The sequence below is a fragment of the Mauremys reevesii genome, linkage group 7 (assembly GCF_016161935.1).
Source record: "Mauremys reevesii isolate NIE-2019 linkage group 7, ASM1616193v1, whole genome shotgun sequence".
Classification (NCBI taxonomy): Eukaryota; Metazoa; Chordata; order Testudines; family Geoemydidae; genus Mauremys; species Mauremys reevesii.
In genome coordinates this window covers 117,236,304-117,255,745 of record NC_052629.1, presented here as the reverse complement: position 1 = coordinate 117,255,745, position 19,442 = coordinate 117,236,304, and the positions used below count along the sequence as shown (strand labels likewise).

Below are 19,442 nucleotides of genomic sequence, written 5' to 3'. Positions count from 1 at the left end.
GGACTGTAGCATACAAGCAGTGAATACAAAGTGAATGTTGCCAAGAGTGAAACATGTATTTCCAAACTTTGGCATGCTTAACTGTGCAATGTCTAGTCAATTAATTTTGTTAATGGGTCTCTAGGTTGCTGTTGTATACGTGCAATAACGCTAAAACAGCAGGAGATCAATAGTTATCGTTTTCTTTGGCTCACACTTTATTGGATGTGGTGAGCAGTGTCCATTGAGATGGTGAGTGCTCTTTTCAGACGTGTTGTAGAGACTTGCTGTCAGGATGGATATATTGCAGTAGTTGATCTTTTGAGTGACGTCGCCACATGGACTGTACGCTCAAGTGGCTGTGACTACTGGCTGGGTAATCACATAACTAAAGACTGAGTCACCTTTGGGATTAAGTGTGTGCGGTTGGGAGTTCATTTTTTCTTCTTTTTAGTTTCCAGATAAGACCCACTGAACTACTATTAAAATATTGCTTCTTCTTTTAATGGAATAAAACAGTTCAATGACGCTTGTCAGACGAAAACATATTGAGACATGCTCACCTTGTGTTGTCCTCAGATTGTTTGTTTATTCATTCTTCTGCTGGCACATACTAGTCAAGCCTCCTCTTGAACCTACATATGTAATTTAATACACACATGAAAGGAGCATGCTGGAGAGTGAAATGGTTTGTTTGTTTGTTTCAAAATGCTAAAGGATACACAAGGCAAGAATATCCAAGTTAGAGTCATCAACAAAAATAAACATGATATGACATTAGACGTGCTTGCAGTTCTGACTCTTGTGCCTCAGATCATGTAAGCCAAATGATTAAAGCATAGACTTGCTAAGGGTATCAATAGATCACTTTAATGTTACTAAGGAAGTTCAAGACCTCAGCTTTATGCTGCTTCACTGGTTAAGTCTAGTCTTATTCCCTTTGCATCTTTTCTTCTCCACCCCTAAAGCTTCCACAGAACAGGAAGACACTCCAGTGCTTATGTTCACATGTGGAAAACCAAATACACACATGATCTGTTAGCACAAGTACACTCAATTAGCACCCTAAGTAGCAATATCAGAATTGCAGGGGGAGCAGGTAGTGACACCTGTAGTTAGGTCACCTATCAGTTTCCACTGAAAAGATTTTTTGAGAAGTTCTAACGCCTCCATTGTCTGCAGCAGGCCTTTGAAATTCAGCAGGGTCAAAGCCCTGGGGCTAGAGATGCCTTTAATTTGTCCCAGGAAATTCCAATCAGGTTTTGCTGAGTTATAAACTGTTGAAAATAGCCATTTCCCTTCTCCTGCTTGCATTCGTCAGGGAAGTGTTGGCAACTTGCCAAAACATTAACTGTCCAGAGGCAATGTGGAGGGTGGGGGGCACGTAGAGTCACATGCCGCTGGCCAGAGTTGCTGCTTGGCTTCTAGTGAGCATGCTCACGTTGACAGCCTGCTGTCCTAGTAGGGTTGCCAACCCTCCAGGAATTCAAGATTCACATTCGATTAAATATTGTGTCATGTGATGAAACCTCTAGGAATACATCCAACCAAAATTGGCAACCCTATTCCTAGTACAATCTGGTTGTTACTGGAGCAGCTATGTCAGAGATTGGTGAGTGAGGGGAGGAGCAGGTCAATCTAGGCTGCTGGGGCTGGAGCCCCCAGAAAAGGAAAACGTAAAAACCCAAGTTTTATGTCCATACACAGAAAATCTGTATAAGTGTGTTGCACATCATAAACTACATAGAAAGAACATTTAGGCTGGAAAGGTAAATACTTGGGGAAAAAAATTAGGAAATTCCCAATTTAAGGTTACCCATGAAACCTTAATTCTGACCCCTTGTACATTATAATACAGGCTTTATTTATGACTCCTTCCTCATTCATTGCACCATGTGGATGCAGAAGGGGTCAGACTTAAGGTTATATAGGCACCCGTGTATCTGGCATATCCTAACTGGAGTTCTTGACTTTGCAAACTAAATAATGTGCTTTTAACAGATTTTTGTGTGGATAAGGAAATGTTTTTATTACATACAAACTTCTAAAAAGAATTTTGTATACATAGGCTCTGTCTTGGATGGGAGACTTGTTCCTGGACCTACGCCTACTAGGATGCTTCAGCTCATTTTTACTGAAATAAACGGTTCAGATTTATTGGTCAGCATGATCTTCCTTTCTAAAACTGGGCATTCTTTTTCTGCCTTCTTGAGAATAGGCCCAAGTTTGGATCTGTATTTTGCTGCAAGTACCTTTGTTGTGAAACAAATATCTTCACAAGTTATGAGAGGCTGAAAATGACATAGTAGGCATGCATGGTATTTAATTTAATTCTAACTTCTGCATTTGAATATGTACAGAATATATATCTCTAGATATACTGAAACATGGAGCCATATGTGCAAATTTGCATCTCTGTTTCTAGTTTGTGATCAGTTTCATAAGGAAGCTCTGTCACCTCATGTGTACGTTCCAAATCTCATTACTAGTTGGTGGGGTAGAGGTGAGGAAACTAACAGTCCTAACTGAACTGTTTAGCCTTGGGTGGTGTTTTAGGAAGTGGGCATATCTTAATGGATTACAATTATTGTACTGCAGGAGCAAGATGGGTGAAGTCAGGTGTAGTTTGGCTGAGGCTCTTCAGAAAAAAATCCTGCAACAAGTGATGTTTGAGGGATGAATGGTCTTTGAGAGCTCCTGTGCTAAGGAAAAAACTTCCAGCAAGGACCTCAGGAACGTGCAGAATGTGTGAGTGGGGGGGAATTTTCTGATGATGGCCACTCTGGTCGTGGGTTTACCTTCCCAGATTGCAGGCCACCCCATCTCTGGTGGAAGGTCTGCTTTACGTTTGCTAGGTTTCTATAGGTTTGCTGGATCCTCGAATGTACTCTTGAGGAAACGAAAGATGCACCTTGTCAAATGAGGCCTACCTGAGTAATTCAACATGGGAGAGGCCTAATTTCTTATAAAACGGGATTAGGGAGGTAACTAGATCTGCGGGCTGAAAACGGAATGTCTGTGCTAAGAGAAGTAAATGGGTCAGTAAGTTAAAGACAGAATGTCTGAGCTAGCGAAGATAAGAGGGGAAACACCCAGAAAACCATTTACTAAGAACAAAATAACAGTGGACAAGAGAAGTCGGAAGTGTAAACATGAGGTAAAGTGTGAAGTCAGACATGGAGAGTGCATAGACAGAGCGTGCTGTACAGGGACTGGTTCCTGCAAAATAACCAAGCCAATCCCTAAACACGTAATCCAATATATAGTGAACGTAACATGATATGTAGATTTATATAAAGGAAGGGAGTTTCTGTGTAACTTTGGATCTATGATGTACACTGCATCCACCCCATATGTTTGAGTCTGATGAACTCAGCATAGCGTTGCTGTATGCCAAATAAAGATCCCTGAGTGACAGTCTGAAGTTGAGCTGAGTTCTTGGGAAGCCGAGTGGAAAGAAGTCTTGAAGGGAATGCTGACACACCTGACAGAAGGTGTACAGAACTCCAGATGTATGTTTAGTTTCTGAGAGGCAGGTCTTCAGTTACCTGTGGTTGTAGACTGTGCTGTGTGGGGTTTTTGTTTGTTGTATGAAAGAGAAATTACCTCCTATTTGTTAGTGATGCAGACTTGCAAAAAGAAGTTCGGAACCAATATATTTTAGTGTTTTGTTTAATGATAAATAACCACAAATATGCTGTGCAATGCAGGGTGTTCTTAAATTGGAATTACTTGTCGCCAGCAGAATCTTCTTGCAAAAGAGGTGTCCCACTCTGCTTTTTCCACCTACTTCATTTCCTTGAAACTGGTAAATAATTTTATGGTTGAGCACTGTTCCAACATAACAGGTGGACACAATTCCCTCTTTTAATTAGTATGCTACATAACTAGTGTATTTGAGAAGGAAAGGCTGGATTCCTGTCTAAGTACTTTGGAAACGCACTTTTGCTTAAAAGAACTTTTCAGTTACTTACCAGACTGCAAGAGCTAGGTTGGGTTTGATAATTTGTAAATAAACTGTTTATAATGAGGGTTTCTCCCTAGTTCTGCACTAGGTGTGCTTGGGACTTGGACAAAATGTGCCTATAGGCCAACCATTTTATTCTGGCTGCCTTGACAAAATACAGGTTTTGATTGTTTTTTTTAGCTGCATAGAGATTTGATAAAAGGCTTTAACATAGTCGACTGAGTTCCGCTAATAGGTTTTGAGTGGTGGTAAAGAAGGCCAGATCCGTGAGTCTAAAAATGATTAATACTTCTACAGACAAGCTTAATTACAGGGAGTAAATAAGAATATTTAGCACGATGCCTGAAGGTTGGGCCATGTGAGTGACTGACTGTCATGTGCGTATAATATTTGGTATCTATGTGGCTCTAAGTACACATACTCTCATTGCTCATCTCATTTATGAGTAGCTGAAGCCTTTTACATTTGGATTTATGAAATGTTCCTCTCCTGTGCTTTAGGTAAATGTATAAATAATTCAACTCAATACAGAATCATATAAATTAGACTGAGCAGACAGCCAAAACCAAACTTTCTCCAGTAGCCTGACCCATTGTACCCAAACACTTCCCCTTTTACCCCATTCTCATCTCCTTTGCAAAAACAACATCCAATGAAGTGGGCTGTAGCCCACGAAAGCTTATGCCCAAATAAATTTGTTAGTTTGTAAGGCAGGGGTGGGCAAACTTTTTGGGCCGAGGGCCACATCTGGGTGGGGAAATTGTATGTGGGGTGGGGGTTGGGGTGCGGGGGGGTGCAGGGGATTGGGGCAGAGGAGGGGTGTGGGGTGTATGAGGGGGCTCAAGGAAGGGGATTGGGGCGCAGGAGGCATGCGGGGTGTATAAGGGGGCTCAGGGCAGGGATGCAGGAGGGGTGTGGGGTGCAGGAGGAGGCTCGGCGGGGGCTTGGGGTGCGGGAGGGGTGTGGGTGCGGCAGGGGGCTCAGGGCAGGAGGTTGGGGTGCAGGGTGCAGCAGGAGGATCAGGGCAAGGGGTTGGGGTGCAGGGTGTATGAGGGGGCTCAGGGCAGGGAGTTGGGGCACAGGAGGGGTGTGAGGTGCGGGCAGGGAGTTGGTGGGGCAGGGTGCAGGAGGGGTTCGGGCTCTGGCCTGGCACCGCTTACCTCAAGCCCTGAGGGGCCGGATCTGGCCCGAGGCCATAGTTTGCACACCCCTGCTCTAAGGTGCCACAAGGACTCCTCGTTCTTTTTGCTGATACAGACTAACACGGCTACCACTCTGAAACATGAGAGGACTGTATAGTCCTTGCAATATGGCCTGACGGTCAACAATCTTTTGGGATCTGATAGGCCAAGTGGAGAATCAAGATCCCGAGCAGAGGACCATTAGCTTCTGATTTTATCAGAGCACTTTTCTAGTTCCCCAGGTGGTATTCTTATAACTAGGGAAACTTGCTTGCAATCTCAGCAAATTGGATAAATCTTGGGACAGAAGAAAAAATAATTTGGCTTGTTCCCAGGAGCTGAGTTTAGGTAATATGGTTATGCTTGAGAGTCGTTAGTAATCAATCACTGCAGTGTGTTTGCTTCACTTCCAAGCTCTAGTGTATCATGTGGTAACTCTGGATGAGGTGAAAAATGGGGCCACTGCGATAGCCTGGAAAATAGAGGGCACGTGCAACTGAGACCATTCTTGGCTATGTACATGCGCAATAAGGTCGTGTAGATTGTGTCCTTTTTAACAACTTACATGCTATGCAGTTTTCCACATTCTTGCTTCTGGAGTTTTGTCACTGAATATTTTCCAAGACCAATTTTTTCCGGTAACACTTTTGGTTGAAAACATTTCGTGTTTTTTTTGTTTTTTTTTAATTAAAGCTGAGTCAAAAATAGGAGCAGTTTATTCTCCAAAGAGGAAACAGATTTCCACAAGCTATGAAAATTGAAGATTAGTTTTTCAACCTCACTTAAAGGCCTAATAAACCACACTTACGTATTTGTTTGTTTAATACAGTGGATGTCCTAGCTATATGCTGTATTTGGATTTTGGATGCATCAGAATAAACTAGCTATAAATAATGGTGACGGTGTTGGAATTTTCTTTAGATCTTGGAAACAGTGCAGTGTGTTTTTTGTCAGGCTTGAATCATAAAGTCTGAAGAAGAGCTAATGAGATTTTTTTTCTCAACCTTAAAATCAAATTGGTGGAATCGGTGTACTACAGATTGCAGATCACAGTCCGAGACTTTGCAAAGCAGGCTACAAACTCTACAACTAACTCATTTTGTAATATCTCTTTGTTGGGCCGTTTCCTGTGACATTTTCTGCATTGGTTGAAGTTAATTACTTTCAAAATTAAATGCTCCAAACTGTGTAGCTGTAACAGTTGTTGGCATAAGCGACAGTTGACAAAATCTTTCCTTTTTTTTCAAACTGCAAAAAGTTTTTCCAGTGTAAATATTACCCACCAATGCATGGTTCTTGGATATTTCATCTAGATATCTGTTTGTGGCTGACTGTTTAATGGAGGAGTGTGTTTGTGGATAAGCAGATAGCTATTGCAATAAAACCTGCGTGTTTAAGATTGCCCTCCATTGGATGAAATTTTGGTTCCAATGAGGTCAGTGATAAAACTCCCATTGATTTCACTGGGGCTAAGATTTCACACTGGTTTTGAAAAAGCTCCATGGAGTTGCTGCTCCTAAACTCCTCTCTGACCTTCTGCCACCTACTCACCCTTATACACACTTCCTCCCAGTTTGTCTCCTGTCCATTTACTCTGTATGGGCTGCTCTTGTACTTACGCTGCTCCATCTATGAAATGACCTCTGAGTCACTACATTTCTGTAAAAATCTTGCTCTGTCACCCGCCTACAGCTGAATCTGGAGCCCAATCCCTTGATTGTAACTAGTCTCTGAGAATATTTACCAGCCTTTTGACTTTTGAATATATTTCAGGTTTCTCTTTTTTTAATTCACTTTTTATCTTCATCTATTGTCTTTTTTTAATTTTTTTTTTCCTTTCTGCCTCCAACAATCTCTATAGTCAGCTCTGTAAAGAGTCCTTCTCTGCTTTACATTGCCACTTTGTAAAATGTTTTCAATAGAGCTGGTCGAAAAAATGTTCAGCAGAACGGTCTCAATGCAGGTTAGTAAATATCCACAATGTTTCATGGGAACATGTTGATTTTGACTGCTTTTGACCGAAAAGGCAAAATATTTTGGTTAGATTTTATATAAAAATATTTGTAATATATTTAGTATAAAAGCCCATTTCAAATCAGTTTGAAACAAAACATTGTTAGTCCTGAATGAAAACTTTTTGGAATTTTCACTTTGCAGGAAATTTCTACATTTCAGCTTTTCGTTCTGATTGGCAACAAACAAAAACGGGAAATGTTGGAATTTCCTTCCAGTTCCTGACCAGCTCTAATGTTCACAAGCTTTGTATGGAAGGCTACAGCTTTCTTTCTTTCTTTCTCACTCTTCAGTTGCTCCCCAATGTTAAATTAGGAAGCATATAGACAAAAGAAGACTCTGAATGTCAATTCTGATCGCCTGATGTCTTATTTTTCTAAAGCATTGCACAAAACATTGAGGAAATACACTGAAAGGCACTAGATATATTAAGAGAATGATGATGGAATGTGGAAACCATCACCTATGAATCAAAATGTTCACATTTAGCCTAGTGATCAACAGCCGTTACAGTCAGACAGACAGGTGTCTAGCCTTTGTGGAATGAGTTCAGTACATAGTGAGCAAACTGACTGGTTGAATCTCTGAGAACAACATCCTTAGGAAGAGGAATGTGTATCATTTTATTCCGAATACTGTCATTATTCTTTGTGGTGCTTTCTGTCCATTATTGTATTCATTTAACAAGTTTTTAGATTGTCTGACTGGTCGATGGCAGTATGTTCCTCTTTCCTTTTTTACATTTTATGTTGAGTTGTGATGATTCTGTTGTTATTCATATTGTTGGCTGTTCCCTTTTTTCTTTTTCTTTTTTAGATGTAAATCTTTCCCAGACTAGTTCTGTTTCCAGAGTGAATAATGTAAGCGTCTCTCTTGTTAGTGATTCACGTTTAGATTCTTGCACTATCATAGCTCTGTTTTTGTTGATCTTATTTTGGTCAGTATTATTAAACATAACACCTAAATCAGATTTTTCACAGCAGAGAGTTATGTGCTAGTCAATTTTAAAAAAATAATTATTGTAATTACTACACTGCTGGTGTTCCTGCATTTTCCAACTATTGTCAGCAGTCCATTCACAACTACAGTACTCCTTCTTTGGTTTTCTATAAGTACTCCCATTCTGTGCTGCTTTTTACACTTGCACAGATTCCCTCTGAAACTAGAATCAAGATCAAAATGTTGTTGGTATTCTAAGATCTGAAATGAAAAAAATTAGCTTTTACAGTAACTACACTTTGACTGTATACCCAATGTGTGCTTTAAGAATCTCAGCTCAGGATCTAGGTATGATATTTTGCCACTTCTGCACTCCAGTTACAAGTATCAGATAATTTGGGTCCATTTTGGAATGGATTTCCTTTTAATACTCTTATCAGGTTTTAAAAATCAGTCCAAAGCTTTCTCGCTGGTTTTAAGCTCTTTGTGCAGTAATTTTTTGGCCTGCATGTTTTTGTTTTTTTTGTACATTGCAAAGCATAATGGGCCTCATGTTTATTAGCATATATAGCACCAAACAGTGAGCTAAATCATCCCTTATGAAACTCATTCATTTCCAGTGGAGTTACATAGGAATGAATTTGGCCCAATAATTCAGCTTCCTATTGTGCAACAGTGTTGCTATATTATCGCATTGTACTGTTAGACAATAAAAAGTACATTTACAAATGAATAAAGAACCTTTTTATCAGGGCTTTGGAGTGGAGCTGGAGCGTGGAGCAGCTCTGGAGCAGTGGAGCTGCAGGTTTTTGCCTGGAGCTGGAGCGGAGCCGGAGCACAGCTCCAAAGCCCTGCTTTTTATGCCTCAGCAGAAGTTACCTTCTATAAAGACATGTATTTGAGCAAAATGTCATGGAGTAGAAAATGGAAATATCAATACACTAGTGTGATGAACTGGAGCTGTACCTGCACAGCTTATGCATTCTGATTGATATTGTGATGTATTGTGGAAAAAAACTGCTGTATCCTCTGTGCCTACAGGTATGTGGATATCCCATTGCTAACAGGCCCTGTAGCAGATACATACCAGGGCAGGAACAATGGGATATGCTTAATGTTAATAATGGTACTTAAACGTCATGAAAGGTTATGTTAAAACAGCTGCATCCTTAGATATTTTTTTTTTTTTAGCTGTTTCCTCTGAAGGGAGGGTGTAGGTAAGAGCAGTGGAAAGTTACCAGGAGGAGAACAAAAGAGGCCAGGTGACCAGGAGAGATTTAAATGAAAAGCCATACAGGAGCTGAGGGGGGACCAGACATGAAGAGGAAGCATGGGGTAAGGGAGAGCAAAGTCACAGAAGCTGAGGAAGGTGACTCCAGGAGGGAGAGGCCACATAGCAGGTAGCAGCCGCATGGGGAAGGGAGACCTGCCCGCTTTTCTGAGCTCAGATGGGAACCAAAGGATGGCAACCTCAGCCCAGAGAATGCCCTGGAGTGGTAAGATTGAGGCAGGGACATGCAGTTTTCATGTTTATTCTTCTGTATGATTTGTACTCTCCTGTGCTTGCTTTATATGATTAAGTGTAAAAGAGCATAAAGGTGTTAGTGCAAATTGTTGCTCTGTATTGAACTGCTTCACAACCACTGCTTTCCCTTGTGACAGTTAAATTGTAAACCAGAAGCTTCGCACCTTTCAGGTGAAGTTCTGGGAGAGGGGTAGGTGTAAGTAAGTTGGGGTATCTTGGGTGTTAGCGTTGAGAAGCCCCATTTCTGAGAGTCAGTGCCCCAGGAATGTGCCAGAGAGGCTAAGGGAGGAATTCTATTCACAGCAGTCCTAGAGGGAGGCCAGGAGAGGGTGCTTGCTAGCATCTGCGACAACTAGTGAAAACTTAATTAACCTGTTATGAAAGATAAAGGCCAGGATGATCAATAATGTCACATGAGTTTGTGTGCCTCCATTTTCAGGTGCCCAGTTTTTGAGACACTTTAAAGTGGCCTGATTTTTCAGAAAGTGGTGCGCCATGTGTCCTCTCAAAATCAGTCCCTTTGTACAGTGTCACTTTGGGTACCCAAAATGAGTAGTTGCTCTTAATTCATCTTGCCAAGGGGCCTGAGGCAAAGCCCATTGGTGTCAGTGGAAGTCTTTCTGCTGACTTCAGGCAGCTTAGGACTGGGCCCTGAAACCTTATTGCAGTTTATTTAAATACAGGGCTGTGCTAAAAGTAGGAGCTTTATGAATAAAGTTTGATGACTGGTTAGTGTGACTTAGCTATTCCCTGAGCAGCCATGCATCCATTCCAATTCAAGAGAAATGAGTTTTGTACAGACCTGGAGGCATCTAAGTATACCCAAAGTTTTATCTGAGTAGATAGCCACGCACCATGTTCTGTCTTTGTTCGAAAATATAGTGCAATATGTATGAAATATCTTTAATATGGACTTCCATGTCATTAATTTCATCCTAGTAAGAAAGAATTTGTTGTCCATTTTTAACTCCACTATTAAAGAACGGAATAGCAGAACACAACAGTTCCAAGTGTGCCGTGTGAGGCGCTCCCAATTCTATAAAGGGTTTACAGTAACATGCTAGAAAGACCACTTGAACAGGTGCTTACTAAACTGGGAAGATCTCCGAAACCTGGATGAATCAGCTAGGTCAATCAGGATGCAGACCTGTCAGGAAAAAGGATCACTTTTTAAGGCACATCTCTTTATTGTGGCCAGGCGTTCCTGTAACTGACTTGGGGATAATCTGTATGGGTTTAACGAAAGGTTTGTTACAATTGATGAATCATACCCATGTTTGTGCAAGAAAAGGCTTTTGCCATGGTTTCCCCACTATCATTTCACAGCTTCTCTTCTCCCCCTCCACCCCCGCGTTCCCTCCCCCACCCCCCGACAGCTTGCTTGCTCACACAGTGTAATGGTTGGAGGGTGGGTTTAGTCACTTCACTCTCTTATTGTTTAGTTGGACAAGGTGGATGAAGTAATATCTTTCATTGGACCAACTGATATGTTCTGGGGTGCAATCCAGACTTACCTTATAACCCTTAAGTGCCTTAAAGCTTTGTTACTGTAGCATTCTGCCTGAAATGCCCCCATAAGTAACAAGCATGCACTTTATGTATTGGGCAGCCCTGGTCCAACTCTTTTAGATCTCAGGAGCCTGCCTGTAATGCCACCTACTTCCACTGGTCTTCACCAGCCTTAGTTAACGTCTGGTAAGGTGATATTAGCTCACCCACCTCGTCTGTCTGATGTCTTGGGGCCAACACAGTTACAAAAACACTGCATACATTGGTTAGCTGGAGAGTTAAGCATGAGCAGACTGGCTGAGTCACTTACAGTAATGGCTCTACTTTCCTTTTAAAATTCATTATTACCATTTATTTGTATTATCCTAGCACCTATGAGTCCCAGACATGGTCCATGATCCCATTGCGGTAGGCGCTATATAATCTTTTTGGGATTCCAAATACCAGAGGTGCCTGAGCTGGAAAGCTGAGAGATGGGTTTGGATTCAGACACCCCCCTCCCCCCCCACACAAAGTTCAGGGATCGCTAATGGATGAAACAGAGTTTAAGCACAGTCTTGTTTTTTCTCTCATGTCATCCCTTTATGTGAGGAGCAACTCCTAGTCAGTGATCCAATGAATATATGTGAAGTTAAGTATACACATAACTGTTCAATGGGTCAAGGCCTAGTATGGTACAGGAAAACATTACTGGATCTGTGCAAGCAAATGTGTTTCATGCAGCATTTCAACCTCTAAACATTCTGAGTAGCAAAAGGAAGAGCTATTATTAGTGATGATGAGTGTGGGACTTTCATAAAGCAGCAATCGTTACTCATCTATTTTCATTTGCAGAAGTTTTCGAACAAAAGGCAGGCACACATGTAATAGCAGAGGCTAGGAGGTGGATAGTAGGAGGGGAAAAGTGCTATCAGTTTCTGAAAGCTAGTGCTTAGTAAGACCTTTCTGTGTAGCTTTGGTTTTGTGGCCATCAGAAACACAGTTGACTGGGATCTCTTGCCTCGCTGGGTCAAAAAGTAAAAAATGAATTCAGAGGGTAAGTTTTGGGGTTTTTTTATTTTTGTTTATTTGTTTAAAATGTGGTGCTTTTGTATCAAACAGCTTCTGTTTTAGGGAAAGCCATTCCAGCATGGGATGGTGTTCACATGTTCCTAACTCCTTGCAGTTGGTTTTCATGAAGTGCATTAAGAACCAGAGACTGGCTTGTACTGTGTATGGAGTTCAGCTAAGGAAGTTGGTATATGACCTTACTCAAAAGTAGTCTCTGAATGGAAAGATAAGGGTAATAAAACTCTTGGAGTTACTTGTTGAATTGCTGGCCGTCTCTTAAGGAGTTTTATTAAATTGTAAATCTTTCCTCCCTCACCCTTTTCTAAAATGGAAAAGTCCAACAAGACCTTTATATGATCTTTAACGATCAGCTGTTTCACTGCCATGTTTGACTAAATGTCCATTATTACTGCCTTTACTATTTAACTGTGCATATTTGGAGTGATGCTGTCATGGGTTCATTTCCGGGTAGACTCTCCATTGTATTAACTGAAAATTTGCATGCTGTGCTTTTCAATGTTTTTGTGTGCGGTGAAGGGCACTGGTCCACATTAAGAAAAAGAAATACTCCCATTGACTTCAGTGTATTTGGACTTGAATCTTGAGTTGTTAGGTTATTGCTGCTCAACATACTGAAAGTTAGTCTTAAACTTTCCATGGAGTTTCCAGTATACCTTGTGCCAACCCAATAAAATCAAGGAACAACATTTTCTCTTTTCCCAGTTGTAAGATTAAGGTTTACCTTGCAAATTAGATTAATCCATAGGGTTATTGTGCTTCTCTTAGTGACAAATTTACTCACTTTTCATGGGCAACATCAATTGGGTGAACTACTCCTTACATATTGCTTATTGCTAATGTAAATGTTCTTTATATTCAAAATGTCTGTTTAAATTTTTACAGTGTGGTAGGGAAACGAGCAGAGAAGTCTTAAATTAGAAAAAACAAATGGAACAGAAAAACTCTAATAGAAGAAACTCTAAGAACAATTGTAACAGCCTAACAGGTTGCAGTTACTAAGCTTAAAGTCTGCGTTGATGCCAAAAGTGCATTTTTTTTCCTGATAAAGGATGAGACACAAGAAGACAAAACAACATGTAAATCAGTGGGACCACATACCCAAATTAGGAGGTCAGGATTTGGCCCATAATTATTGTACTAAGGCCTCTTCCTGCTCCTATTGAAATCAGTAACAAAACTCCTCCTGACTTTTTAATGGTGCTGGTTAAAACGCTAACTAGTTACATTGCACTTTATTGCCACTTTCTTACATTTCTAAATCTTAAATTTGCTTTGTTTTAAATAAATACATATCTAAAACTCAAGTAAACCCGACACTTTCTCTTTAATAGCAAGCTCTTAGCATTTCGGAGTCTTGCTTTCTCCCTGCTTGCTAAGCTGCAGGAAGGAGAATGATTGATTGATTGAGTGGTACAAACGTAACACTTTGTGATTTGTCTACATACATTTGTATTTAACAACTAAAATAACCATTTTTTTTCTGTATTCACAGCATTGGCTTTATTGCACATAAAGATTTTAGTAAGTCCAGGTCAGCCTAAAAAGTTCAAAATGACCTGGCACCAGAATGAACAAACAAATCTCCACCCTCTGGAAACAGGAGTCTACAGTAGAGAATTTTAATTTGCTTGTTTTTCTCTATGGCAAACATTTAATTTCTTTAGTGTTAACTCGGGTAGTTTGGCTTGTGTGGCAGGATGTCAAATGAGGAGGGAGGGAGATTCCCAAGTAATATTCCGTCAATTTAGTATTCCTGGGCATCACTGTTAACTTTCAACACAACAGTGTTAATCTATTTTTCTAGATGAATTCTTCTAGTTGTGGTGGTAAATAGTTAAAATTCAGCTTTCTAATGGGTTGGACTGAGAAAATTTGACTAATACTGTATCTGACGTAGGGATGGTGGCTGTTCCAGTTTGAAGATTTCAGGTGATATTTTGAGAATATTGTTTCTTTATTACTACATGCATAAAAATATTTGTGTGCCTCCACGTTTGCAGGATTGAGCCCTTATTTTCTATCTTGCATTTACATTTTTGATTCATTAGTCTCGATGAAATAAATGGCATTTAAGATTTTTTTTTCTGACTTTTCAATTTAACTCAGTTTCTTTGCATTTAATCCCTCATTCCCAAATGCTTCAATGTGCAAAAGTTAGTTGCCAATACTAATTTCCGTTCTGCTATTAGGTAGAAAAAAGCATTACAGTATTACAGAAGAGCTCTCCAAGCCACAACTCCTTCACAGGGGAGTGTGTTTTGACTGGTATGCTATTGATCAGTGGATTCATTATTACTGTATTAATGAAGAACTGAGAAACCAGAAGATATTTGAGAAAAGTCATGATGTTTACAAAAAAAAAAAAAAACACCACACAGAAAACCCCTATGTTTATTATTTAAAGGTGCCTTCTTGGCTTTTAGTCTTTAGGGGATGCACTTGGTTGTGAAGAAAAAACTTGAAAATGTGACTCCTGATGACTAGAAACTTTTTTTAATGAAAACTGAGAGTTCACTTGTCTCCAGGAGCTGATGATTTAAGTAAACCCAGATATCACAAGTTGGTACCGTTGCTAATATCTGTTGCCCATGTGTTTTAAATGCATTCCCGGAACAGCTTTTTAATTTTTTTTTCTAAGCCTGAATGAATAATGTGCAAAGTGTATGCTTAGCTTTAAGGAAATGGGGCCTGATTTTACTCCCATTTAACTTGCTAGAAAGGCTCCCATTGACTGCAGTAGTAGTTGAAACAGACACAATGAGTAGTATCTCTGAACTCTGGGAGTCTGCTCACATACATAAAGGTGCGTGCCAAAGTGCTTTCTGGCCCCAAAAGATTACATGTTCCTTATTGTAGAATGACCTTTTGTCACTTCTGTTTTACTGACGTATTCTTCTGTTTCACTTAGCGTATAGGTGGAGAAGAATATAAAATTCCTAACGAATTAAGATAAGATTAATGAGATGTAATCTTATTTCTAATATCACACATTTTTAAAGAGCTGCCGTGCAGTTCATAGTGCTATCATAGTTTTGTATGTCTCTGTTGCTAGTACTTGCTAATGCTTCCCATGTAATTCTTTTCAAGGCCATTATCTCACCATAGACTTTGGCCCATAAAAAACGCTTTGGCATGTGAACTGTATTTTTCTGGCTGCTGCTGATGTTGCAATATCCATTTACATAGAGCTGCTGCTGCTGCCGTTTTACCTAGAGCTTTTTGCTCTTTTCTTTGTTTTGGGGAAAATTTTGCTTTCACTATTTCAGCCTTTCCAGACTTTTTTTGCATTCAGTACACAGGTTGTAGCTGTAGGAAATACTTTTCAGTTTTGTGTTTTTTCAACCATCCACACATGTATGGTTTTGAGTAAACATTCGGTATGCAAAATAAGGAACTAGAACATAGTTCCTGTAAGCAATTGGTTTACTTTATTTTATATTTTAAAAGCTTACGATCTATACTAGTGGATATTGTGATTGCTCTAAGTGTAGTATTCTCATTAAATTCCTTTTTAAAAGGTGAATGTTATTTTTTTCATGTGAAAATGATTTTAATAGAATAATCAAAATGTCTTTACAAAGCTCTGACTCCAGTAGGCAGGATTTTACAGTACTGTTTGAGAGGGGGGAAAAAATGCAGGTTCCGGTTTTACATTGTAGATACTTGTTCATTCAATAACTTTTAAGCCCTCACCTAAAGGTGCTGGAGACTAAATTTCTGTCTGTGGATTGGGTATTGCACGGGCAACGAAGGCTTCCCCTTTCCGCTCTACCAGTGTGTCAAAATGTGCTTTGGAGGAGCTTAAAGGTGAGAGGAGAGAAGAGCTCAGTGTCTGTGACTGCTCGGGATAGAAGGGTGCTGATCTCGTCAATTGTTGTAGTGGTGTGACAGGCTGGAAGGTCTCTTCCGCTGACCCACCCTGTTAACAGGTGTTGGTGGTTTCACCCACTGTTCCAAAGTTCTGCTGTGTCTTTTTGCAAGTGTGCCCTGTTAACTCCACCTGTGATAGCAAAAGAAATGTGGGGTTGCTTCATGGCTACAGAGGAGGTATGACCTTGTAGTTAAGGCCCAGGGCTGGCACTTGGGAGTTGGGTTAAATTCTTGTCTCTACCACACATTCCATCTGACCTGAGCCAAGTCACTTGGAGGACACTTTCAAAAGCACAAACAAGATTGCTGGCTTGATGGATGAGCATAGGACAAAAAACATATGGCAGCAGTAATTGAGGTGGAAGGCAAGGCTATTTTGGTGATGACGTAATGAAAAGGGTTAGCTGCTTTCTTTATTTTCCAAAAAGCAGGACTTGGAGGCGTGGAGAGAAAGATGCATGGAAACTAATCCAAGGTTGCAAATTACAGTGACAGAAAGGGTAGTGTTGATGCCAGCTACCAGGAAGCATTTTTAGAGCATTAAATCCAGTATCTTACTGCCAGAAATATTATTGTATATAGAAATATTCAGGCATTGAACAGACCTAGAAAATGTTGTTTGGTTATTCCTAGGAGAGATTACAGAAAATATAAGAAGTTTAAAGGTGCATTTAAAAAACATAATTTTCTCATTGTCTAATGCTGCTCCATAGACTCTCCTTGCAGTGAGAAGACCCCTAAGTCACTTAATGGAACTTGGGAAGCTTGGTGCAATGGATAATCTTTGTGATTTGTTTCATTCAGTGTTTATTATTTTGCAAGTTGTGTAATGTTTAACACTTCTAGATGTTTGATTTTGAACTAATATATGCACAGAGAGAACACCCTAAAGACTAACAGACCCACCATCATCAAATATTGTTATTAGAGCAAATAAATATTGGTATGGTTAAAAGTGAATGATAAACATTGTACATGGACTCATCATATGATGTACACTTACTAAGCTGTCATCAATATATATCGACCTTTACACACTTAACTGTGTTATCCGATGTTGGACATATGCATGCATTGGTGAGAAAATGTGATGCTTCCTTATGTTCCTGTTGAGCTGACCTTACATGATTGAAATTTTGCTTCAGTATCAATTTTCCAGTAAAATTCAGTTGCTCAGTGTGAATAAGATTATCTGACCAATTGAACCTCTCATGCCTCAGTAGTAATACGGAATAGATCACAGCTTCAGAATGCCTGTATTGAGATTATTTGCCCTTTTTAAAAAAACTTGATCTGCGGATATCCCCAGAGGATTGTCGGGGAGGGATCCACAGTTATGCGGGTTGGTTGGAGAAATCACATGGTATTGCTTCTATTCCCTGATTGGAACAGGATGGAAGCATTTCTGCTGTGAATACTTGTGACAGAACTTAAAATTTGGCTTCTGCAAATATTCACCAAGGTGACTGATATTTACTTTCCAGTAAAACTGAGTAACATGAGAGTTTGTGGAAAGGAAATAAAAGGAAGGAATTATTTAGTAAGTAAATATTTTAAAATGTGTGTGAACATTAGCCTTGAAATATTTTTCTAACTCTGTTTTTCTGTCCATTCATATTCTGGCATGTCCAATGTCAACCATAAATCACTTTAATCATATGAAACTCCCATTAAATATACTCTCAAAAATGCCAAATAGAGCCCGTGTTTTAGTTCTTTGTATGGAAAATAGTGTCAGTGCTCTTGTGTGGTTTAGTTCCAGATTTAATTTTTCTAGTCTTCTGACTTTATTACTCACAGTCTGAGTTTGCAGCTGCATAACATTAAAGGGAGATGGAGTCTCTTGACCTAAGCAGATTTTAACACTCTAGAAACACCAAAAAGGTCCCACTGATAATGGGGAGGAGGTGAAATCTAAAAATCTTAATCTGGGTGGTTTATATGAATTGAACCAGAGACAGCAATGGAATTGTGGACATCTTTAGGCATGGAAAACACAAGAAGATAAAGCAACATGTGTGCATTGCCCCCTTGTGCACTGGCTAGATTTTTGTGTGTGCCTAAATGAGAGCAGAGCGCTCTTGAAAATCTTACCCCAAATAGTTGTCAACAAGAAATGTTCTCTCTGAAACGCTGTTGCCAATGAATACAGTGACTGTTCTCGTCTAGATTTCTCCCCCGCCCCAAACCCACATACTCAGTTCTGCATATTGTTCCCAATATAAACTCCAGAAATCTTAGGTGTACTCTTGACACAGTAAGTCAAAGAAAAGGCAGAATCGGCCAAAACCCAATAATTATTTATGAAGCAGTAACTAATGGATTTACAGAAATCTAGGCACTCAAGTTATTTATAAAATGGGAAAGAACAAGGGGTCACATTGGATGTATTTTTGTCTTTGCTGTTTCAGTTCAATGCTTTTGAACTTTGGTTCACTCAGCTGGACTAATACACAGAAGTACACAGGGCAAGAAGAAAGAGAGTTCCAAGAAACTGCAATACAGTAGATGTTGACATTTATTTTCCTGACAATGTAGTGTATCAAATTCTATATAAAATGTGTTTTCTTAGAATCTTTCCATATTAATATTTCTACAAGTAAATCCACATTTTATTGTGCAGGAGCTTAGAGCGAAAGGCTATTTAAGTGTTTCTCAGTTTTGCTCACGTTCCAACAGGGGTGGAGTTTCACTGTAGTAACTCCTCACTTAACGTTGTAGTTATGTTCCTGAGAAATGCATCTTTAAGTGAAATGCTGTTAAACTAATCCAGTTTTCCCATAAGATTTAATGTAAATGCGGAGGGTTAGGTTCCAAGGAAATTTGTTTGGGTTAGGCATTATATACTGTACAGTACTGTACTGTACTGCAGTTGGGAAGTGCCCCTGGCTTACTCCGCACAGGCACAGCCTGCTGCAGGCAAGGACGCTAGGAAGCACCTTCGTAGCAGCAGCAGCAGCTTCCCTGGAGAAGAACAGACGCCGACTTTTCCGGGGGATGCTCCAGGTCTGCCTCTTCCCGTTCCTGCTCCACTCCAGTCCCACCTCTTCCCTCCCCCACTCCACCTCCTCTCCGGGGCACACTGCGTCCCTGCTCCTCCCGCCCCCCCCCCGCCAAAGTCCTAAGCAGGGGGAGCGCTGGGAGGGAGGGGGAGGAGGCGGAGAAGAGGAACTTGTGCAATGCTCCCTTGTAACGTTTCTGCTCTTCCACAGAATCTTACAAGCAGTGGCCAGAGCAGGCAGCCAAACGACATTATAAGGGAGCATGGCACAACTTTAAATGAGCATGTTCCCTAATTGAGCAGCGACATAACTTTAAAACAGTGTTAAGCAGGAGGACGTTAAGTGAGGAGTCACTGTATTGATAGTTAATAGAAAATCACTTGAAA

At 40.2% G+C, this 19,442-nt stretch overlaps 1 protein-coding gene across 10 annotated transcripts in view; it reads left to right on the top strand.

Annotated features, from left to right (window-relative positions):
* The window catches only part of MITF (melanocyte inducing transcription factor), a 186,017-nt gene that overhangs the window by 85,587 nt on the left and 80,988 nt on the right, over positions 1-19,442 (top strand). The window contains exon 1 of one of the 10 annotated variants that reach the window (XM_039481342.1): positions 12,018-12,149. The exons of the other annotated variants lie outside the window; for them this stretch is intronic. The gene's annotated coding sequence lies outside the window, so the exon portion shown is untranslated. Of the gene's footprint in view, positions 1-12,017; positions 12,150-19,442 lie in introns of those variants that run through there. 10 annotated transcript variants of the gene reach the window in all.